Source organism: Anas acuta, chromosome 6 (assembly GCF_963932015.1).
Source record: "Anas acuta chromosome 6, bAnaAcu1.1, whole genome shotgun sequence".
NCBI classification, from domain to species: Eukaryota; Metazoa; Chordata; class Aves; order Anseriformes; family Anatidae; genus Anas; species Anas acuta.
The window spans coordinates 15,457,526-15,481,059 of record NC_088984.1 but is presented as its reverse complement, the minus strand read 5'-3'; the positions used below and the strand labels follow the sequence as shown (position 1 = coordinate 15,481,059).

The 23,534-nt window shown below is 39.0% G+C and overlaps 1 protein-coding gene across 2 annotated transcripts in view; it reads left to right on the top strand.

Annotated features, from left to right (window-relative positions):
* MYLK (myosin light chain kinase) overlaps positions 1-23,534 on the top strand; it is a 204,388-nt gene that overhangs the window by 1,325 nt on the left and 179,529 nt on the right. Inside the window, exon 2 of one of the 2 annotated variants that reach the window (XM_068687510.1) lies at positions 10,031-10,103. The exons of the other annotated variant lie outside the window; for it this stretch is intronic. The gene's annotated coding sequence lies outside the window, so the exon portion shown is untranslated. The remainder of the gene's footprint in view (positions 1-10,030; positions 10,104-23,534) is intronic. 2 annotated transcript variants of the gene reach the window in all.

Below are 23,534 nucleotides of genomic sequence, written 5' to 3'. Positions count from 1 at the left end.
TTAAACCAGAATTGTACATTTACTAATAGCTGTCAGATGGCAAGAACTGGTAATTTTCATCTAGCGTATATCCACAGCATTCTCTGGTTCTTCGTGATGCAATTCTTGTATAGTGACGCAGGCTAGCAGCTATCTGAGCTGTAGTTTTGGTATATGGCGATCACTGTAACACGTCTCCGTAATACATCTATGCTGTGCTCGTCCTTAGCACTTTGCATTCCAGCCTGGCAGGACAAGTGTGCTAACGCCAGAAGTCATCGGAGTGACTTTGTTAGTTGTAGGAGGAGTATTTTAACCACCAGAGGAGCAGCCACGTACCATGCTGACGTGTGATATGTTAATGGTATTTAACCTCTTTAGGGAGACATGAAGAGAAGAACATGCCTGGTTTAACATGTATCACAGCTAGGATTTTCTATAAATGTGGGAGGCTCACACTAGTTAATATCACTGACCCAATTTTTATTGGTCTTGTAGGGAAATCTTAAAAGGTCTGCTGCAAAGGAAGTTAGAAATCTGATACTCTGCTGTTGCAAGCATCTCTCCATAACTTCAGTTGCCTTGCTATGTGGTATAAAAAAGGATGAAGGAAATAAATCACTTAAGTTCTGTCGATTTGCTTGTATAATGTTGAATGGAAATTTATTAAGTTTGGAATAAGCATTGATCATACATTGTCATTTGCTTAAGTTAAATTGTATAGATGCATGATTTTCACTGGTTTTTGGTCTGTTAATCTATTCTGCCTCCTCCTCCTTTAAGACCATAAGGACTTCCTCTGGGCGATGATCCTGTTTTTACAGTCAATCAAAATCCATACCGATATCCTTATGCAGGCCAAAAACACTGTATTAGACTACAAACCAACAGTTACAAATTACTTTCAGAGCTCTCCTAAAACAAAATGCAGATGTAAATACAGTTCAGAGCTGCTTCAAGTGCTACGCCTTAAAGTTGTGGATGTCTAAATCTGGAAAGTGTGCTCAGAAGCTCTCTTTGTGACAACCATGCAGGCAGATGGGTTACGTTTCTGGTAGGACCTCTGGAGAACTGAGAGCCACAGCCTGTGGTGGCTGGACTCTCCTATGCACTTTGGGTTCAGAGCTGAGCATGGTCTGGAAGCGATCCTGAACCATTTAATCCTGATTTTGCAGACTCATCTCCTTTTTAAAAAACTGTCAAATTCATATTAAAACATGTTGGAGATGTTTTTACCCTGTTCAGAGCTGTACTCCATAGTTTTCACAAACTGTATTCTACAGGCATAAGTTAGGAGGTTTGTAACAAAGATAATGGTGGTGTTCTTTTTTATTTTTATTTATTTATTTTCCATGGCTGGTTAATATCCTCTTCTGTGTTTGTCACTAAATTATTCATTTCTAGCCTCTCTGTGGAAAGTAGGATGTCCTTTCTCTGATTGTTCTTGCAAGGTGTAGGTACACCTGTTGCAGCAGATATTGTTTGTTTGTTTATTTATTTATTTGCCTACAATATTTTTCTGAACCCAAATGACCACAGTGGCATCCAGAGTCCCAGACAGGATCTTAGCAAGCCTTGCACAGCTGCCTTAATCCCCTTCACTGATGGAAATCAGTCCGTGATGTACATTAGGATTACATGTGCTATTTGGACTTTAGCATTGCATGACAGAGAAGAGAGATGATTATAGTGCTTTGTGGTGCTGAACAGGATTTATTAATGAAACCAGATGGATCCAGGTAGGACAGACTCCAGACTTTTTTTTTTTTTTTATGGCTAGCCCTCTGCCAAATTTAATGTTATCTAATTTGTCTGTCATTACAATATACATTTTGCTAAAATCTATATCTTTCCTGAGCAATTGTAAGGGGTCTGTTGAAAGTGCTACAGCAAGGTCTGTCTCTAATAATGTCTTCATTAAGCTTCTCTACAAACAGGAGAGTGTACTAATTGCCAGGCTAACATGCCATTTGGCTCTGTGAACAAGCTACCGAACACTAACTTATGAATGGAAACTTGAAAGGATCATTTGCAACCTGCTACATGAAAGAAATACCAAAATGAAATGAAAATGCAGTTGTATCTCTGTTGCTGCTGCTATTAAAGAGCTGGAAACAGAAAGCTGATTAGAAAGTCACTTTAATTTTCCTGGGAGACTTGACTGATTTCATAAATGTTTTTTCCTCCTGAGTTGCAGCAGCTGCTCCCGATATAAAAGCTAGAAATAACTGGTTCTTCTTTAGTAAGAATGAAAGGAGAATTGAGCTCTATACAAATGAGGAGATTAGAGCTCCATGAGGCATATACCCATTTAATGCTGCTGGAGACTAAACACACTAGAATAATCTTAACTCTCGCTTCTGGTGAGCAGAAATTCTAAGAAAAAAAATTTCCTTTAGTGACTTATTAACAAAGGCTTTTCAGGTTTACTGGGATTTATCATGTGAGCCTAATCTACCTTTTGTTCATCCTGTTGGCAGGCTTTAAAATTTAAAAGGGTCTGCAGAAACTCCTCCCCCAAACTCCTTATTTAATTAAAGAGGCTTGGTGCATTATTTACCTTTGAGTCTTCCATCTATGTGGGAACAATGAGTTGGCATTAACATATTGTAAAATATTTGTGAATGCTGCATTATAAGCAGAGGCAGAGAAAAGAAACAGAAACTTTGATGATAACTTCAAGTTTGCAACTACCTAAATAGGCTCTTTTAGAATGTCTGGAAACGAGGCCACTCCTACATAAATACTAAATATAAATACAGGTGTGTAACTCCACAACATATTTCCCTTCTTCTGTAGGTGATTTAGGAGCCTGGATGCAAGTCACTCTTTGTTTGCTTCTAAGGGAGCTCTCCAGATTGATTGGATGTGTAGATCAGGTGTTGCACACAATGGTATTTTATATGTTTTTGCTTTGGTAGCTTAGCAAGGACTCATAGCTATAGTTCTCTCACTGTTTCCCCAGTTTCTCCTCCTCCCCCACTCCATTCACTGCTGTAGCTGTGAGCATCAAGTTGCAGATAAAACGACTTCTGAGAGAGCAACGGGATGCAGCTCTTGCCAAAGGCAATTAAGTGCTTAGGATTACAGTGTGCTTTACAAAGTGTGTTCTTGCTGAATCCCTTTCCTCTTCTGCTTGCTGGCACAAAGCACTTTCTTGGCACTTATCTTTGTTATAACGAGTCTGAGCATTGCTGAACTTCACTACAGTGTGTCAGCTCTCTCAAGCAGTCCAGCAAGCTGCTGTGTCTTGTGTTTTGAGGACAGTCTTGATGGTGATTCTTCAGTAAGAGTCAGCTTGACCTCATCACCTCTGCTGTAATTGGATTAAATTTACTCACTTGCCAAAAACACTTCCAGCTTATGGCACATTTATTCTTTAGACTGAAGTGCTGTTTGTATGCACAGCATTCTTAGCACCAAAGGCATTTCTAGGGCCTATGTGATGCAACTGATATGCTGCAGGATTCAGAATCCTGAGGGACGTTTTCAATAATTTGCTTCATCCAGAAAGGATTAAAACAGACCATATATTCAGTTTGAATGTTGAAGATATAACCTGTGGGAGAAAGAAGAGATGCTGTAGTTGCCAGTACTATGCATCTTTTATCTTCTTTTCTCGTGAAATGTCACAAGTTGTTGAGAGCCCACAGGTGGTCTGAAGCTGCAGCCTTCAGGCTGAGGGAAGCGTGTGATGGTGAGTGCTGTTTTTGCACACCCAGTGCAATGTATTTTTAATTGCTACGCAACAGGTTAAGATCACCACTCTGGATTATCCTTTTACTGCTTTTTCTGGTATTCTACAGCTTTATTGCGTTTTGGGACATTTGCAGAGCAGCAGGATGATATCTGAACAGACAGAAAGGTGTGTCCAAAATAATACAGGGACTGTGTAGTCGAGGACAATCTGACCACCAGACCTGTAGTTTCATCCCAAGAGGCTTTATGTACTCTCTAGAACAGTGCAATCCAGCTTTTGGTGGGAAAGACAGTCAAGTAACGAAAATTACTATCCTTACTGTTAACCTCAGCAAAATAATAAGGGACAAGTCAGTGATGGGGAGACCAAGGACCAAGTGAGTTGCCAATGTTCTCACAAAGAGGGTCAGGATTTGAGTGGCTAGAGAGAGGCACAGGTTGGTACTTGGTCTGGCCTAGGCACTTTCTGAAATGTCCCAAATAATTAAAGGATCCCCATTTGGGGAATTAGCTGTTCTTATCTGCCTGGCAGTATTGCAAATTTCCTGTCTGCTTCTAAGGCTTAGTAGAGTTATATTCTGAAGACAGCTTTGGTAACAAGAGCTGCAGCTACCAGCTCTCTAGCTCTGATCAGGACGTTGTTGCATTTTATTTCATGGTGGTGCTTTTCTCTTTAGTGCTATGAACTGATGAATACTCATGGTGCAAAGCATTAACTGATAAATAAACAAACTGTGACATGGACATGAGGCTTTTGATATCTACCAAGTAACAGTCACAATATCATTTACTGAGTAAATGTGCAGTACAAGTAACAGGATGACGAATTCAATATCTCACTCTAAAAAGTCTGTAGTTATTCAGGTGTTTTCTGCACCATTAACTCTTAGGAAGTTGAACAACTCTTAATGAATTAAGTATACAATTCCATAAACTCCTTATAATGATGTAAGCAGTTTGTTAATACTGAAGTATTGGGTGTTCTTTTATTTTATGCCATGTATTTGGAATCAATGTAATATTTAAAAAATTAAAATTAAAAAAAAAAAAACTGACCATGTTGCCTGAACAAGGATTAATAGCCTGCATCTGAAAGAAGTTGAACTCAATGGTCTTTGTGGGTCCCTTCCAACTCAGGAGATTCTGTGATTCTGAGAACAAATGTGAGGATGTGTTCAGTAAGAAACACTTGCAAAGTCCAAGTCAGGGAACTACTGTTGGTATGGTCTTATACTCATTTGTGTCAAAAGGAGAGTTACAGAACAAAAGCTATCAGCAGACTGTGTTTAAAATATACATGAAAGAGAAAATTGGAATAAATAAATAAATAAAGCCTTCTTTACTCGGGTTATTTACTCTCAATCTTTTTTTTTATGGCCATAAGTTTTCCTCTCCTTTGGTGGAAAAAGAGAAATATATTATGCAAATGCTTCCTGTCTGAACGTGTTGCTAGGCCTCCACATCACTAGTTCAAGTCCAGCCCAGCTCTGGAGGTGAGAAACCCTTTATTTCTATTTTATGCAGTGTAAGTTTGGTCTTTGTTGTGGGTTATATCAGTGGGATCCATTTATGTACACGTGGTCCTCCTTTAAACGCCCCCTTTCTGGCTGTGGTGGCCTCAGGGGATGTATCTCCTGCAGAGCCTGTGAGACCATCGCACAGGGAGCCCTGGCTTTGAAATGTAACAGCTGGTTTATGGGCATCTCACCCCCAGCTTCAGAGCAGTGCCATTCCTCTGACCTCAACTGAGCTGCAGCATTCATGGTTTTCAGTAACATGGGGGTTAAACTGGGCCTATATTCTTTTAACTGGTCTATTTAGCAGCTCTTTTCCTTATGCAGTCTCCATGCCAGTGACAGGAGCTTCCTGGAACTGACAGGAGACACAAAAGGCTCTCTTCTCTAAATCACTGGACCTTAAGGATATTGAAAGGATGTTACAACAAGCCTCATAATACACCATTGTCAGGCTCTCTCTGAAGATGCCTGCGGTGGTATCATACCTCTAAGCTTTCCAGAGGGGGTGTGATGACCCCAAATGGCAGAAAATAGAAGAGTAATGGTTTGGGTGGCTAAGAGGAATTTTATGGCACTGCTTCCCTGGGCTGTAACTTGAAACCAGCTTGGGAGGTAGTTGCTGCTGACTGAACTCCTATCAGTAAGAGGCAAGCAAATATATGAACACGCATCAAGCAGGTTTTTTTAGGAAGAGATCCTGGCTTATGTGTCTGTGCATGCCTGGATGCATCTTTCTCACAGACAAGGGAGTGGTGAAAGATGCTTTGTTTCTTCATCATTTCCCTTTCTTCTTCCTACTCTTTTCCCTGTTCCTCCTCAGTACAGAAATTTTTTCATGTTGCTGTGAAAATGTCCATGCTCATGAGTGGAGTGAACACATTTGAATGGAAGATGGCTGCTGGTTTTTGAAGTCCAAAAGCCAGCATTCCTGGGGGGGGCACAGGGTGTGTGCTGTGCTATTTCCTGGTCAGGGAGGTGCCTGAAGAGCACGCTGTACTTTTGCTGGAGAGTTTGTAGCAAGACAACTCTGTGTTGCTGGGGGGTGAGGGGGGAAGGCTTGAGTCAGGGAATTTTGAATTTTGTTTACTATTTTTTGCCAATCAATACAGTGTTGAGCATCTCCAAAGCTGGAGACTGCACATCCTCTCTGGATGACCGTTGCTCAACCACACTCACGCTGACGGACATTTTGGCGCCACGGCTGGGCTCTGGTGGCTTTTCCTCACTGGGCCGCCCCAGTGCCAGAGCCCGCCAGAACCATCTGGAAACAGTTTGGAGCAGCTCACAGCCTCCACCCTGGCACACAAACCTGCCCATTACAGTTTTGTGTGTGAGAGAGGTGAATAAAGAGGGGACTGAGGGATGGCAGTGAGTATCCAGTGAGGCGATCCCCTCAAGCTGAGGGTTGTGTGAGGTGGCAGGGCCTTGTCTTGCGCTGCGGACATGGCTGGCCTGTGCCTGGGCAGGCTCAGAAGCAGTCACTCCATTTTGCCTCGGCCCCGATTTGTTGGACCAAAATTTTATTTCAGCTGGTGGGGAGTTTTGCTCAAAATATGAGTTCAAGTCAACCTGAACATGGCGTTTGTACTGGGCTCCTCACTGATAAATACCTCAGAAGCTTCAAATGCTTCTCAGTTTAGTCAGCTGAGATGTTACTCCTTCATTTTACCTTAGCTTGTGCTAATATCTAGTTCATCTCAGATGACTTGTAAACCATTTAGGTTGCATTCAATCTATTTAGCTCTTATCTGCTATAAAACTCAGAAGTTACTCTCATTCTCCAAGGCATTTCCAAGCTATAGCTGGGGACTTTGAAGGATGGAGACCAAATCAGCTGTCCTGGTTAGCCCAAAGAGAAGTGGAGGCTCAGCTCCTGACTGGGTCACGCTGACATCCAGAAAGTGAGTTTGCACAGACTAATGACTTGCATGGCATCTTGACAGCCAGGACAGAAAGCCAGGGATGTTCAGTTTTCCAGGTAAAATAATTTGAACCTTTCTCCACATGTGATCTTGACCTTAGATTTAATGTAATATCCTTTAACTGCAATCTTGTTACCACTTTATCCCTTTTGTTTTGTTTGAAGTGGCAAAAAGTAAACATGAGTGTGTAAGTACATTTACTTGGCATTAGAGTGTACCCTTTAGGGACACTGTTTTGTTGTTTCTCAAAACATCTCTTGGATTTGTCTTTCTCTAGTTCTATAGTTTACTTGACAACTAAGGTAACCTGCTTTGAGCTTGGTGTGGTCACTCATCAGTGTATGGGCACTGTGAAGGATCCTGAATGTATGGGATGTACCATACATTATATTAGAGATGCATGGTTATTGATACCAGTGTAAGAAACTGTAGTAACATAGCTTACTTCTCACAAAATTAAAAAGGATAAAAATGCCAATGGTGTTTCTTGTCTCTTCATGCCCATTATGTGTTCTGTGATGAATGGAATTCTCTATAAAACTTTCCAGTGCTCATTCCTTTCTAGCTGGTTTTATTACAACCACAAAATTTTGAGATAGATTATGTCAAGACCAGGCACAAGAGAGATCTTTGTCTAATATTTGATCTGTGTAGCATGCAGATATTTTTTCCCCAAAGAATCAAAAAAAAATATTTTCTTTTACAACTGTAGGAGTTAAAAATAATGAGGAAATAAATTGAACCTCAAAACAAAAGCTCTATTGTCTTGAAGACAAACTCACTGTAATAGCACTTCTTGTGAGGTATTTTTTCTGTCTGTCCTTATATTTCACTTACAAGACAGGAAATACAGCTTTGCTGATTAAATGTCATTATAAGATAAAAATAAATTACGGTCTTCAAAGATGGTATTCTTAAACAGCTACTTAAAGAGGTATAGTATTCTTAGATGCTTGAACAGCTACTATTTGAGATCCACTTCTCTCCCTGCCTTTCCACTTCCCACCATTCTTGTGTTAACAATGTTAGGATACATACCCATTTAGTCCTTTAACTGTATATTTATGGACCTGTTGTTCAGAAGTTTGTTTAATCCATTTTTGAACCTACAGACATCCTTTGCCTTTACTGCCTCCCATGAAAGCAAGTACCAGAAGCTTGTAACCTGTTGTGTTAACAAATATTCTCTATTTAGATAGATGGGTATACTGAAATATTCAGTAAGGAAAGCCTCATTCCAGCATTGTGGGATTTGGAAAATAACTGTTCTGCATCACTTTTTTTGTGCGTGTGTTGTCTAGCAGGTAGCCTTTATAGCTTTCTCTTGTTTGGGCTGTTCCATACACCTAAAAGTGTCTTTTGCACTGGAGAACTGTATATGAATCTAGAATGATGACCAATACTGTATCATTCCTTCCTTCTCTAAATGGGCAAAGAATAATCATTTCTGTAATCCTTATGTGTTGACGATATATGGCAGCTATTAGTACTGTAATAATGTGGAAACAAACAATTAAAATCGAGAGGCACAAAGTTATTTGGGGAACTAATGGAACTACATATATTCCATTTTGCATATACATGGTATATGCAGTGATGTGCAAATCTTTGTATTTGTACACATGCTAGCCCAGGCTTTCATAAAATTTAACCCCCCTGCTCTTAAGACATACAGAAAGAGCCTTGCTCTTTCAACTTTTCAGACACAGAAAAAAACTGAAGGAGGATTTTCTGAGGTTATTTGAGAGGTCTCAGTAGGCGCGTTTACAAGAGCTGAAGTGTGTTTATATTAATTTCTGTGCAGTTACCAGAAGATTGTTCTTCTTCCACAAAGCACGTGCTGCTCTTCTTACAGGCACATTCCAGCATTGATAGGAGATATGCAAACAAATTATTGTTAATTAATATTGCTTAACTAGTCAAAGCTAATATTAACCAATGACACCTAGATAGGTGAATAGTCTAGTGCTGTGTTCTCTGTGCTGTATGCATTTTTCTGGACCATGTCCTGTCCCCTGCTTTTGCAATCACCTTACATTCTATAAATAGTCTCACCTAAATCTGCAGAGCTTTTTTTTGAGTCTTTACTTAACCTATGAGTACTGGACCAGTCTTTCTTCAGATCCAGATATATGTTTGTGCTTTCCTGTTGAAGGCCTTGGATTCAAGCCTACTACATGTCTGTCTGGAGCAGAGAGCTGTTGGAAACGTACATGCTGTCTCTGTGTCAGCCTGGGGCAGTGATGTGTATAGATGACTTTGCTGATGAGTTGCAGGAGTTCCCCATCACACCAGCAACTAAAAAATGAAGAAGAGTTGTATACTTTAAAAGTTACTGAAGAAAAAAAAAAAAGAAGAAGAAGAAGAAAAAAAAAAAGTGAAATTGTCCAGAGCAATTTCTTCATCAAAGCTGACTGGAATAACATCTGTGGTGAAAACCTGTATCTCATCATTTCATTGTAATATGTGCAAGGGAAATGATGTTAAGTGAAACAGTTGCCTATCATAAAGAGGAACTGGACTTCATGATGCAGAGTACTTGCAGTTGTGTCTGATGAATCTGTTCTCATGAATGATTTCTCATCAAATGAAATTTCAGTGGCTATCAGGAACTTTTGTGATCATTGCCCTCTGTGGACCTATTAGGCTATGGATTTATTCTCAGTGCTAGGCTTCAGAAGGATTTTCCTTGTTATCTAGATATCATTTTTTATTTCACTTGTGTATTTATGTGGCTAAGCTAGCCACACTTCACTAGTCTGATATTTAGGTATTGATAATTTCAACAGCATAATCATTTATATTTTTCTAACTAAAATACCTTCTTTAACGTGAATTATTTGTAGGATTTCTACTAGAATGTTTTTCAAATGCTATGGTCAAATACATAGTTCTTATTGCTTTCATCACTAGATTTCAAAACACTTTACAGAGAAGGATCAGAAGGGAAGGAGCTTGAAAGGACTTCTCTAAAGCCTGAAAAAAGGTAAGCAATGTTATTCTTCTGAGTGCATATCTGAATGCAAAATTGTTTTACTCTAGCTAAAATTGATTTAGTAGTTCAGTGGACAAAATCTGTGAGTGGTATGCTTGCATTACCTATAATAGGCTTAGTCTAGGTTTACCTTGATATACTGAGGGGGTGGGAGGAGCAGAGGTATCATTTTTAAATGCAAGTGTACACACTTGGGGTGTTTGACTTTCATCAATATTTTAATTTCTTACCTTTAAAATATATGCTTCATATGCCAATTTTTTGTGACTCATTGGAGAATTCTTGTTGTAGTGTGGAATATATTTTTGGGTTGATTTTTGTTCCTAGCTCTCTGTGAGTCTCTAAGATTTTTCCCTGGGATTGCAATATTGGGAAAAAAAAATAAATTGCAACTCTGTTGGCTCAGCTGGATTAATTAGCTCAAAAATATGTACTTAATAAAAAAAAATAATTTCACCCACATTAAGAGATTTGATGTAAAAATAATTTTCAGAGGTAAACTCTGATTTCTAATTATCCATACTTATTCCACCCCATTTGCAGACCAAGAAGATTTTAGATGCTTACAAACTAAGCATGAAGCTATTATGAGCTACCATTCCCGGTTTATACCCTGAAAAATAAATAAGATTTTTAAATCACCCTTTAAAATTATTACATTTATTCCCTGTTTCTTGCCCCTTCCATATAACAAAGTTATTCACTCTTCTCCACCCTTAGATGAGAGATCTTGAATGTGCTTTATTGAAAAACTGCTCTGCAAAGTTTCCAGTTTTACAGGAGGCGGAAAGACTTCTGGAAACTAAAAAATGAGCTTATGAGAAAAATAAAAAGGTTTGGTGAACTGTTTGACAAATATTGAATCTCAGCTTGTGAAAACAAAGCCAGAATTTAGGTTCACTGTCGGGACATGATGCAGTTATTATGAACAGTTCTGGTTAACTTCATTTCAGAACAAGGGCTGACTGCTCCCTTTTGCATTACGCAGTTACGTAGTACAACGATTAACTTTGAGTTGTGTTATGCCAGCTTTTGTGCAAACACTGAGGAAGACTTTGTCACTGTCCCCAAAGAGCTTTGTGCAAGATAATGAACAGCTTACTTCCAGTGAGGTGATTTTCATTTTATTTATTTATTTATTTATTTATTTTTGTAAATTGGAGAACTCTACTGAACTGATAAAAATTGCATCTTTGTGATTTCTGTGTTTCGTTAATCTAGATGGATTTGAAGTCTTTCTGCTCTTACTCCTTGCTTTTCAGAAGCCAGTGTCTTTTCATTAGTCTTGTAACATGCTTGTTAACTTCTGTTGTTTAAACATATCATCCACAAAAACAGCTTTTTTTTTTTTTTTTCTCTCTCTCTGATTTGTAACCTTTCCTCATGCTTTAGAAGAAATTCACTCTGAAATTTAGATTTCTGAAGCTTCTGTTTCCAGCACCTGGATTTTGATATGACTTTCTCCAAGATAACTTTCAAACCTGAGACAACTGGTCTTTTGCCTCAGAAAGCACTTCTGTCTTCTGTGGTAAAAAACCTTGTAAGCATTTTAAAATGAAATTTGTACTTTTTTGTTGTTGTTTTTGTTGCTTATAGTAAACATTTATATAAGTACATATTTTTTCTAATCTCTGGATTATTGTCATGGCCCATTCAATTCTCTCCAGACTATTTCAATGCCCTTTTAAGGGATTATCTGGGTAACTCCACTGTTAAAGCAGAAGTCTGTGCCTTTTTCTGGCTTATGTGTGAGAGGACTTTTTCCTTCAGCAAGGCAGTAGATGTTTTCCATTACTTGTATGTGCGTCAAATAAACTGGGAGGCCTTGCTTGCACTTCGAAGTTGTCTGAATTGGTGAATTTTAACCCAAACACTGGAAGAAAAACACTAATGCTGGATGTTTTCTAAAGGAAAAATAGGAAGAAAACAAAGGAGGGGAAGAACAACTAACCAGACCCTGGGGATTGATCTTGACTGTGCCTTATTACCACAGCTTTATCCTTTCCAGTTCTTCAAGATGCTGGCAGTTATTGAACTCTGACCTGATTAATGCATTGGATTGATGCCTATAGATTGTGGTAGTGATATTGCTTCCAGCTGGTTTCCTGGCAGGCAGATTGGCAGCAAGTTATCATCTTTGTGGTCATGAAGGGGAATAGTATGGATTTTTTTCTTTTTTTATAGAGCTTGTCTCAGCAAATAAATACCAGTCATTGGGTCCATTTCTCTGAGAAACAGTAGCCTTGTGGTAAACTGAATTCTGTAGATTTATTGGAGTCTATAGAGTAATACAGTAAAAGGATGTGATATCTATATTGCTACCAGAGGCTTAAAACCCTGTAATACCTGCTCTTCCTTCAGTCAGCAGGGAGTTGTTTTTTGAAGCTACGTGTATCTTGTGTGTGTGGAATCTATGGGATAATCCCAGACATATTTCCTGGGCAAATACTGGATTTCATAGGACTTAATTCAGAGACTTGAGTTTGGTCAATGCAGCAGGCCACAGCTGTTAGAAATTGTTTGGGCACCACTGTTCAGGAATTATCTTTCTATATTTTGTGCATCATGCAGGTAGAAAATATCAGTTTCAGTATAGATGTGAGAGGGTTAAATTGAATTGCTTACAGTATCCAGTGGGTCAAAATAAATGACTGAACTGTATCTTCTGGCCTTGCACCCTAAAAGTTTGTGACACCACTGCAGTGTCCTATCCACTTTTTTGTGCTGCCAAGAAATTGCTTCTTTTTAGTGACAATGTTGTTTTGTTTGCATGATGGCTGCATGTACAGCTGGTTCCATTTAACCCACAGAGCTGAAACGGTTTGTGAAGCAGCTTCTTATTTTTATTGTTAGAGCAAAGATTAGCTTCTAATCTCCTTTTCCTTACAAGGGGATTTATTCCATTTATCAATATATAAAGTGAAGACTGATTGGGCAGAATGAGATTGGGAGACTGAGAATGTTACAACTCAGTTACTCCTTCAGGTCTGAGTTCTTTTAATCCTAGAAAAATGCTACCCCTCTGCGAAGGGAGAGGAGCAGGACTCAGTGGGAAGTCTCTATTTGTGGGCTATGTTGTTTCACCATCACTAACTCATTTTAAAACTAGTTCAAGTATATCTGGATGAGTTGTATTCTGTGCAAACAGTAGTGCACATATGTTTAATGCATCATAACTTGTATGGAATGAGATGGAAAATTCCTTAGATTATTTTCCTTTCACCATCATTGCATTACTGTTCCACTCCACAAACACATAAATATGTTCCTACCTGTGATCATGTTTGGGCACAATATTTTTATTTCTCTCTCATCGGTTGATCTCTTTTGATGAGAGAAGAGATGAAGATCGAATGAGATGATATATTTTGCTGACCTCAGGACCCAGTGCACTCCCTGCAACTTGCACAGAAAGTGGATTTTTGGAAGGTGGATTCTGTAGTTCTGAAATGTTATTGCACATATTTTAACATATAACCTAGAGAGACCATTGCACTGTTGCTCTTTTACCACTGGAAGAGAGAGAGATGATAAACTGTTACAGGACAAAAAGCTTTGGCTAGAGTTTCAAACTTTAATAACAGTTTTTGTTGCAAGGAAGCTCTGAAATTGCAGTGGTTCTGAGCCAGACCATGCTATAAATCCATGAAGTTAGAGAGAACTTGCTAGTAATGTTCTCTGAGGCCGAGATTTCTGACAGAAAATGTGGTTCTTATTGCAATGTGCCTCCTCATTCCAAGACAACTGGCAGCTGGTTCTACTACTACTTGTGCCAACAAGGCTTTAACTCTGTTTTTTCTCTTAATCATCATATTAATTTTCTTCTAGCCCATGAAGCAGAGCCTTCCACTTATGTACAGGTTTAACAGTGGGTTTAAACTTGCTGTGGCCTCTAGGTTGGTAGTATGTAATGTAGCAGGGAGAGGCTGATGGTTTTGGAAATGCTCCAGTTACCTACTTCACTTAAATTCGGTTTGTGCCCTCATTAGCTTCACTACTGAGTCCTACCTGCTTCCATCTGCAACCAGGCCAGTAAAAATGCCATAAGAATTTGAAATAATGCATAACAGACACAACAGGAGAAAGCCAACTCATTCTGCTATGGTTCTAAACCAACTAAATCCCTAATGTGTTATTTGTGTCTTGGGTGCATCTGGCCAAATGCTCCCATGCAGTAATTAATGGCAACTGTCTGGTGAGCAATCTCTAGTGGAAGAATCACTAAAGCTTTCTGTGAGAAAGCTCTTGAGGAAAATCAGTCTTCCAACTTAATTTCACCACTTCAGTTGTTTTCTGGGGACCCCCAGCAGCCTGAAGAGTACAGAAGCAACCAATGTCTTTCTCTCCATATTAATTCCATTTTGTAATATAAACCAGAGCAAATACATATCAATGTCATTGACTAGTGCCTTCCATAGCAGGAGAACTTACTCCAAAAGGGATTCATTGCTATAGATGTTTAGGGAGGGGAGGGGAGCATCTTGGCTTAATCCACCTAAACCAAGGAAATCTGAAATAGATATTTATGTTCCTAGTTTAATTGTTAAAGTTGTGGGCAGGGAGGAAGGAAGGGAAGTGTATTCAGTGGTATGAGGCTAGAGGCAAATTGCCCAGATCTGCCCTCAGATATGTAAGCACAATTTTCAGTAATTTCAGAGGGAAGAGCACGACATAATGAAAGGATAACAAGGTACACAGAAGTATCCAGCTCTGGTACTATCCTCGCAAGGAATGAGACCCAGTGGTCCAGGAGGGCCTATCCTACATTTTAAATAGCTGTGTCATACCTCTTTCACACTCTGATATTTAAGCGCAATTAAGTTGTTTTGTTTTTTTTTTTTCTTTAGTTGGAAGTTACTTCTTTACCATACTTGTGAACATTACTCTGATTTTAAAACTAAATATGTTCCCTGTTTAATTTTTACCTACGATTTTTTTTTGTCTTTGGCTATCTCAGAGACATCTCTGGTAATCTCTTATTGCTCAGAGTTGTTTTTGTTTTGTTTTGTTTTTTGGTCTTGTAGCTATTAAAAGTATGCTATGTATGAAAAAAGTGGGGCTAACACCCAACTGTGTAAGAAACTAATATGAGTGAGACACAGAATGAACCAGTAGGCAACTTATACATGGAAGGTAACTGGTTAGATTGCAAAACTGCAGATGTGGGTGTAGGACTGTTCCTCTCCAAAGGCACAGTTGAACTCTTGCTGTGGTCCTTTGCCATCTGAGCAAGAGGAGGTTGAAGGCACTTATGGCCTTATGCATAGGGTTCTTGGAAGTGCTTTGGTGGCAAGAAAATAAATTAGCATGCTACGGATTCATTTTATATCTCAGGTCCCTTGAAATCAGCAGTGTATTTAGTCTGTGCAAGGGCAAGATACCATGATGTGGAGCAGTAGCTGACAGAGAAGATTTATGAGGAATGATTAATTTGAGAATGGGGGGGGGGGAGAGAGAGAGAAAACAAAACATTTTATTTTGTGCCAGATCTGGTAGTTCCTAAAAATAAATAATAAGAGCCATTAGTGCACGAGAGATAAAGCTTAAACGTATGTATATTTTTTGGCCTCTACCTTTCTTTCTTTGTGTAGCAGCACTTTTCAGAACTACCTATGTTCTCTTGAACATCAATGGAATTTAGCATATCATTATCTGAGGAGCTCTCTGAAAAATGTGTTCTCTATGAACCATGCTGCTTGTGTAATTACTCTGCAGGGATTAATGCTGTATTTGGGATCAAGGAGCTTACCTGCTCTGCCATGGTTCTCCTGGATATGGGCTGAACTAGAAATGCAAATTCCTGATCAGTGTGGAAATGAGAAAAGAGGCTGCTGTCCCATGGTTAAATGTGTGGAAAATGGTGTGAATTTGATTTCTTTTTTGGATTGAAGAACTTGAAGCACGTATAAGGGTTGTTTAGGTATGCAGGTCCTCCTCTTGGTCATACCTCAAACTTGTTCCTCAGCAAGCTAAAATAAACTAAGGATCAGGAAGAATATACTTTAGAAGTTATCACTGTCTGTCGTGTTTTACACCTCACAGAAGTTACTACATGCTATATTATGAGAAGAGTAAAGGAAATTTCCATTTGCAGTAGTGATAGTGTGAAAGAAATGAAATGGCTTGCTGTGAGATTCCAAAGAGCCCCTCTGATTTCTGTGTGAAACAGTAACTGAAACCTGGTGAATATTGCTTGCCTGATCTCCTTCTATGACAAAGTGACGTGTTTGGTGAATGAGGGAAGGGCTGTGGATGTGGTCTACCTTGACTTCAGCAAGGCTTTTGACACTGTTTCCCACAGCATTCTCCTCAAGAAACTGGCTGCTCTTGGCTTTGACTGGCGCACGCTTTGTTGGGTTAGAAACTGGCTGGATAGCCGGGCCCAAAGAGTCGTGGTAAATGGAGTCAAATCCAGTTGTGCCAGGGGAGTTTTAGGTTGGATATTAGGAAGAACTTCTTTACCGAAAGGGTTGTTAGACATTGGAATGGGCTGCCCAGGGAAGTGGTGGAGTCACCATCACTAGAAGTCTTTAAAAGACGTTTAGATGTAGAGCTTAGGGATATGGTTTAGTGGGGACTGTTAGTGTTAGGTCAGAGGTTGGACTCGATGATCTTGAGGTCTCTTCCAAACTAGAAATTCTGTGATTCTTTGATAGATCTGGGTGCAGTGAGGGTAAACCCATATTTGCCCTTTTTCACTTATGTAAATTGGCCCTGAAGCTTCACAGCTCCCTTTCTGTTCTCTGTTCCCCAAAAGTATTCTAATATTTGGAATTTGTAAACACAGGATTTGGGATTCCATGTGCATCTGGAAATGATAAACTTGGTATTACAGAGATGTAACCCTTTATACCTCTAACCTAAGAATTCTCCAGAGAGAACTTTCAGGCACATCTGATGTAGATGCAGGCAGATTCCTAGCAGCTACAAGCAAAATGAAAAAGTTGCTGTTGAATGAGTGGAATTTTCATTGAAAACTGTGTCATTGGGCGGGGTTGGGGGGTAAAAATTATAGAGTCTGGCAATAAATACAGCCATAATAATTTGAGCTAGGAACTGAAGAGATGAAACAAACAAAACTTGTCAGGCAGCATTAGTGGAGGAGAGAACCTTTTGCAAGCAATGGGGTAGTGGAAAACAAAAACCAAACCGAACTAAACCACAAAACCCAAGACCCCTAACAGAATCTTGGATTAGTTGAGGTTCAGTGAATGGCTTTGTTAAAAACTCAAGAAAAGAATTTAAATAGAGAAGTCCTGATAAAGGTGCAGGGCATCACAGCCCTGTTTCCATAGTGACATTGTTCAAATAGAGGCTTAAGGAACATGAATACCATTGCAGCTGAGCTCTATAGAAGACACCAGCCTTCCAGTGGGGATTCCAGCCATAGTTTGTTTAATGTTTTTCCCCCTCTAGATGGATATGGGTGGGGGAAAGTGTTGGGAAAAAAAACAAGAGTTTAGACATATAAATGGCTTGACAGACTACTGCTTCCTCCTGGCTCCAGCTTTCTACATTTTACATACCCTCTCCACTCATCTTTACTTTGATTGTTGGAGGTATTAAGAACTGCATTTTACTGTTGTTAAAAAATAAATAAATAAATAAATAAACACCTCCCCCACACACACTTGTCTATACTGAAGCAAACAAGACTTTACACCAAGTGAGATTAAAATATGCATGTTTCTTCATGTCAGTATTTACTGTCCTTTGACAAGCAGATGGAGTCCTCCTGTTTACTCAATAGTGGTCTTGGTGTGAGTGGAGCCAAGCCGATTTACTCTTTCATGTTTCCCACTTTTCTAATCATTTCATATCCATTCAGAAATTCACCAAGAACCACCTTTTTTCATAACTCTTGCTTTTTTCTTTGAAAAGCAGGGTCAAGCTCTGGGTAGAAAAAAAGCTGTTTCCTGTTACAAATATTTTGGTGTTGGAGTTCTTCCTTCCCCTTTTCTTCTCCAAATTGCCATTTTGCAGATTTTTCTTAGCTAAGTGTACTCTGAAAATAAGTACAAAGCCTTAACTTGTAGCTGTATTGTGCATATTTTAAGGTTGAAAGCATACCAGTCATGTCTCTGTCTAAATTATGATACACTTTCTTAAAAACATTCTTTATTCAAATAAAACTGTAGCAATTTTTGGACTTGCTTTAGCTTTTCAGTATAGGCTGAATAATGCAGCCAATTAAGAAGAGATATTGATGAATAAAGTTTGGGTGGAAAAACTGTATCTGCTGCTTTGAAAGCTTGATTTCAGTGCATAGGAAACTGGGGCAGTATGAAAATGCTGATTTTTATGAGAATGGCCAGGTTTAGACAACTCTTACTTAGACCTTATTTTGCATGGATCAGCTGGTGCTCATCATTACTGTGACTATTCTTACCAGTGTTTGAAACCATATGAAGTCACTGGAGTTGCACCAATCTGGATTTGATCACTAGCCTGTTTTCATCTAAAACACGAGTAATTTGAAGTGGTAACACTATTTACTCATTGAATCCATTGACCTTTAGTGTTAGGGAGCATTACCTAGGGAAGGATTTCAGCTTCAGTGAGGTGAATGGATTTTTTTTTTTCCCAAAATTGACCAGTTGGCTCAAAACTTCACATTTAAACTGTTTTGAATGCATATTGCAAGATATTAATTTTCTGTATATTGATTCAATAACTTTTTTTATAAGGACATATCCCAAGGTGCTCAGAAGCAGAGAGAAGAAAAATAATTGTGAAAATGCAGTGTCTTGGCATGAATATGTGAAGTTTAAACATACTATTCTGGTTAAACTTTGTGTTTGTTTTTGTTAAGGAAACAGGCTAGTACAAATGTCCTGTAAAAGCATAAATATGGGTATCTAACTAACTGCAATGATGACAATGAACTTGGGAGAGAGTTCATTTTAAAATAGGTGTTCCTGCAGAATGTTCTGTTTATACTTTGTAATGAGAGCTGCTTTTACATATTTCTTGTTTTATTTTTCTCTCAGTCATAACCCTTCTGGCCAGCAAAAGAACAGAGAATATGAATTAAATTCTTCCTCTTCTCCACTTCCCACCCTTACCTTAGGAGAAAAAATCTTACATCAAATACATCAAAATTTCTGATTTCAACAGTGGAGTGAAACTTACAGGCACCAGAGAAAAAGTTATTCCTCTTCTAAAAGCATGGAAGCAAAATGTCACACTTCTAACTAAATTCAGCTTTTAATGAGAAGTGTTGTTTTATAGCATACTATCTTATACCAAACTATTTTATTTAATATAAATCTGAATGTAAAATGAATGGGAAAACTGAACATTTACTCCTCAGTCTCTCTTCCCATTCAAAGAGATTTCACTGTGAAGTGTCTCCTACTGAGGTGGGAGATTTTCAAATATTTAATGTAATATCGATACTGTGCTGTTTTAACTCTGTACAGCACAGAATTTCCTTAGAAAAATTTTATCAATACATATTGTACGTCTCTTCAGTATGGAGGGTGGTTATAGAATCAGAATTGGAAGCTGTGGGAAATATTGTTCCCAACATTGTTCAGCACTGTTAACCGCAGAACAGATGCTGTGACAAAATAAGCCTCTAAACTGGGAGACAGTACGTATTGACACACTCTGTGATGGAGTTTTGTCCTACAAGGTCCTTGAGAAACTTGATGGTTGAGCCAAAGTAAATCATGTGGTGTTTGACAAAGAGTGCAAAGTTCCTGAACAGAGTTGTTTGCTCCCCTCAGCTTGCCTTGTGGGTGAGTACCCTGGAATGTCACATCCAGCTTTTGGGCCCCATCTCAGCAAGCTGTCAAGAAAGTGGAGATGGTTGAGGGGAAGGTGGTTAAAGGTCTGGAATGCACAGAATCTCAGAATGGTTTGGGTTAGAAGGGACTTCAAAGACCACCCCGTTCCAACCCCCTGCCATGGGCAGTGACACCTCCCATAAGACCAGGTTGACTAAAGCCCCATCCAACCTGGCCTTGGATACTTCCAAGGATGGGACATCCACAACTGCATGCTTATAAGGAGAGAATGAAGAAGCTGGGTTTCTTTAATATGACGAAGAAGAGGCTAAGGGGCAATCAAATAGCAGCTTACCACTACTTGAAGGGGAGTTACAAATAAACAGCCAAGCTTCTCTCAGTGGTAGAAGATGGAAAAACAAAGGGCAGTGACCACATGTTGAAGCTTGGGTGGTTAACTCTGAGCCCGAGGAAAACCTTTCTCACTAGGAGGGTAGTGCTGAACTGTGACCCAGAAATTTTTCTGGCATCTCTGTTTGTGGAGGTATTCAAGGCTTGACTAGAAAAAGCTGTAGCTGATCTGGTCTGGTGTTGGTTCAGCTTCAAGTGGGATGTTGGATTAGGGATGTCTAGAGATCCCTTCCACCCAGCATTTCTGGAACTCTGTTGTTATGTTATCGGTTTATTAGCTTTCCTTCTTTCACCTGTTTGTACAGCATCCCTGGGTAAAATAAAGACCTCTTACAGCATCTCCGAAAATAGATGAAATCTTCATCTGTCTGGAGTCCTGGTTCATGGGTTAAAATTTTGGACAGCTCATTCTGCTTAAAGCCTATGAAGCTGTCTCTGTCAGCCTTGTTCTGAACTTTCTTGGATCTCAGCAAACAATGGCAAGTTTGGGTTATATTTTAATTTCCTTGTTTTTATTTCTTTATTTATTTTCCTGATCTAAAAAGCCATCTCTATCTATCCAACTTCCATGGAAATGATTATGTCCTACATCTCTTAATTTACTGCTATATATTGTGAGCCTAAGGATGCATGTTCTTAAAACTCCGCACGGTAGCTGTAAAATACCTGCCTAGAATATAAAAGTCCAATACTCCTGAATTTAAAGATCATGAAAGCGCATGCATTTTTAAAAGCTGTAAACTCATTTAGTGTTGTGTTCCTCACTGCAGCACATCTTTTTCTTTGAAGTCCTCTTTTAGAGGGAACATGGTTGCATTTGAACTTTCTGTCTACCTTGTAGAACTGAGTAATTTCTGTTTGAACGTGAAACAAACATTACGTTTTTGACTGGCATTAAAAGAAATAGAACTCGGGTTATCTCTCTCTGGAGCTTGCATTAGTGCTTTGTTACTGTCAGCTTGAATCTGTGCAGACAAATGTTTTTGAAGAAAATGCATGTTGAATCTTATAATTACACCTGTAATACATTGTGAAAGTCCATTACTAAAGGGGTAATTGCAGAAATATCCTAAATGGTGCTTTAGGCTAGCTTTCCGTACAGCTAGAATCACAGAATTCCTAGTCTGTCTGAACAGACATTGTCACAAGCACTTCAGCTGGGCTTTGACTACGCCTTCTGTTGTTCTCCAAGCCAGGAAGGCTTCCTGACACAATTCTTGTTTTGATAGATTACTTATGCGTGTACGGACAGCTCCACTGGTAGTGCAATTCATTGAGGGTGCCTTCTGTACCTTTTGGATTGTGGAGAAATGTAATGGAAAGCTGAGCATGACAAGCACATTGTAGTGTACTTGTTTTAAGGCCAGTCACTCCTATGACAAAAACAGTATGCCTTTTGCTTTGAAGTAGCTCTTAGTGCATTGAAGGAAGTTACACTGAATACTTTTCTTTTTAAAATTCCAAGTAGGTAGTACTGAAAGAAAGATTTCTCTATAAAGATACGAGTGACAATGCAGAGAAAAATCCTACTTATCTGCCAAAACAAATCAAAAATGCTTCCCTAGGTAACAAGCAATGAGTGTTACACTATAATTCTGAAAATATAGTTCTCTGTGCAGGAGGAACTTGTTTTGATGGAGCTTGTCGTTTTTAGCTCTGTCTTGTCTGGGATTTATTTGAGCTTGTCAGGTCATCTGATTACCTAATGGGAGGTAGTTTTGCCTGTCTTTGCTGGTACCTAGATGGCTTTTGCCTCTTTTTATATACTGTTGTCACTTTGGTGCAGTCATCTGCTTTTTACTATCCTATTATCTAATTATTAGCTTACTGAGCAGTAGGATTTTCTATCCTATCTATTCTGAATATTGCAGAAACTGTATTTTATATGAGCACATCAGCTGACTTCTGAAACACAAAAAGGTAGGTTTGGGTTGTTTACTTAAGCATCCCAGTGGTTTTTACTTGATATGACAAATTATGGTTTTGGAATAACAGAACTACAGCCACTCTGTTTGGTTCTTAACAAAGAATTCAAGGAATATTGTGACATTAGTCTAGAATGTATTTCTAAGACAGCATGTAAACTGGGACTTTTGAAAAGTCATGTCTTAGATTTGAGAAAGATCTTCAAGGAAATCTAAATTCCTGTCCTTTTGAATGTAATGTGATTTTTGAATGTAATGTGACTGTAATGTGAATGTAATGTGACTTTATTTTCAGTCCTAATCCACCCCCCCTGTGTTTGGATGAATGCCAGAGTTAGGAAAAAAAGGAAAAAGTATATGAGAACAGGGGAATGAACAGGAAAATGTTGTCATTGGTAGCAGCTGACGCTTAAGGAGTGGATCCAAGATCCCTCAAGACTAAAGATTAAAAACTTGATTACATTGCTGTACAGATCAACAGATGCAGCTCCTGGCCTGAGGAGTTTCCACCTAGAAACACTGAGTTGCAATCCTTTTATGAGCAAAGAGATGAAGAACTCAATTCTGGAAAGATGAGATACCTTGCCAAAGGTCACTGTAGTCAGCCCTTCTCGTGCACACTGACAGTGGCCTAACTCATGTCTTTAGAGTCCAGGGCATTCCTGCCAAACCACACTTTCCCTAATGTTTTCTTACAGTCCAGTCAACAAAGTAGAAAGTTAATTACCATGGACCTGGTAGAGACCTTTCCAGTGTTTTAGAGAGTGGGTGTGAACATACCCTATTCCTAGAATAAAACTACAGTTTTATCTTCCAGCAGCCTTTGGAAATAATTTTCTATCACATGGTACTCGGGCAAGCAGAATTCAGCCAGTGGATTTGGTAACTTAAGCACCAGGAGCCATTTACTGTTTCTGAACCTAGTGCTGCATGTACAGAACCTGGAAGCTCTCTCAGTGGGTGAGCAAAAAGCAAGCCTTCCCGAGTACCTTTTGATGTACATATATGACTTTTTTTTTTCTTTTGAGTGCACTGATATTGGTCAATATTTGTCAGAATTAACAGTGAAGAAATCAGGATCTTTCTTATGCTTCCAAAGGAGCCTACATTAATTTTGTCTGCTCTGGTTGCTTAAAATGAGAAAATAAATAAAGCCGTGCCATGAGGGAAAACTATTAAATACAATGAATAATTTTGCAAAGGAAGTACCATACTGTGAGATCTGACACTAGAGGTTTTTTTCTTTTGTTTGGGGGTATATTTATGTTCTCCCCTCCCATCCTTAGTCACCCTTCTACTTCTAAGTGATATGGAAAATGTTGGTGCCAAAAAATAGCTAGATGAAATATTGATAA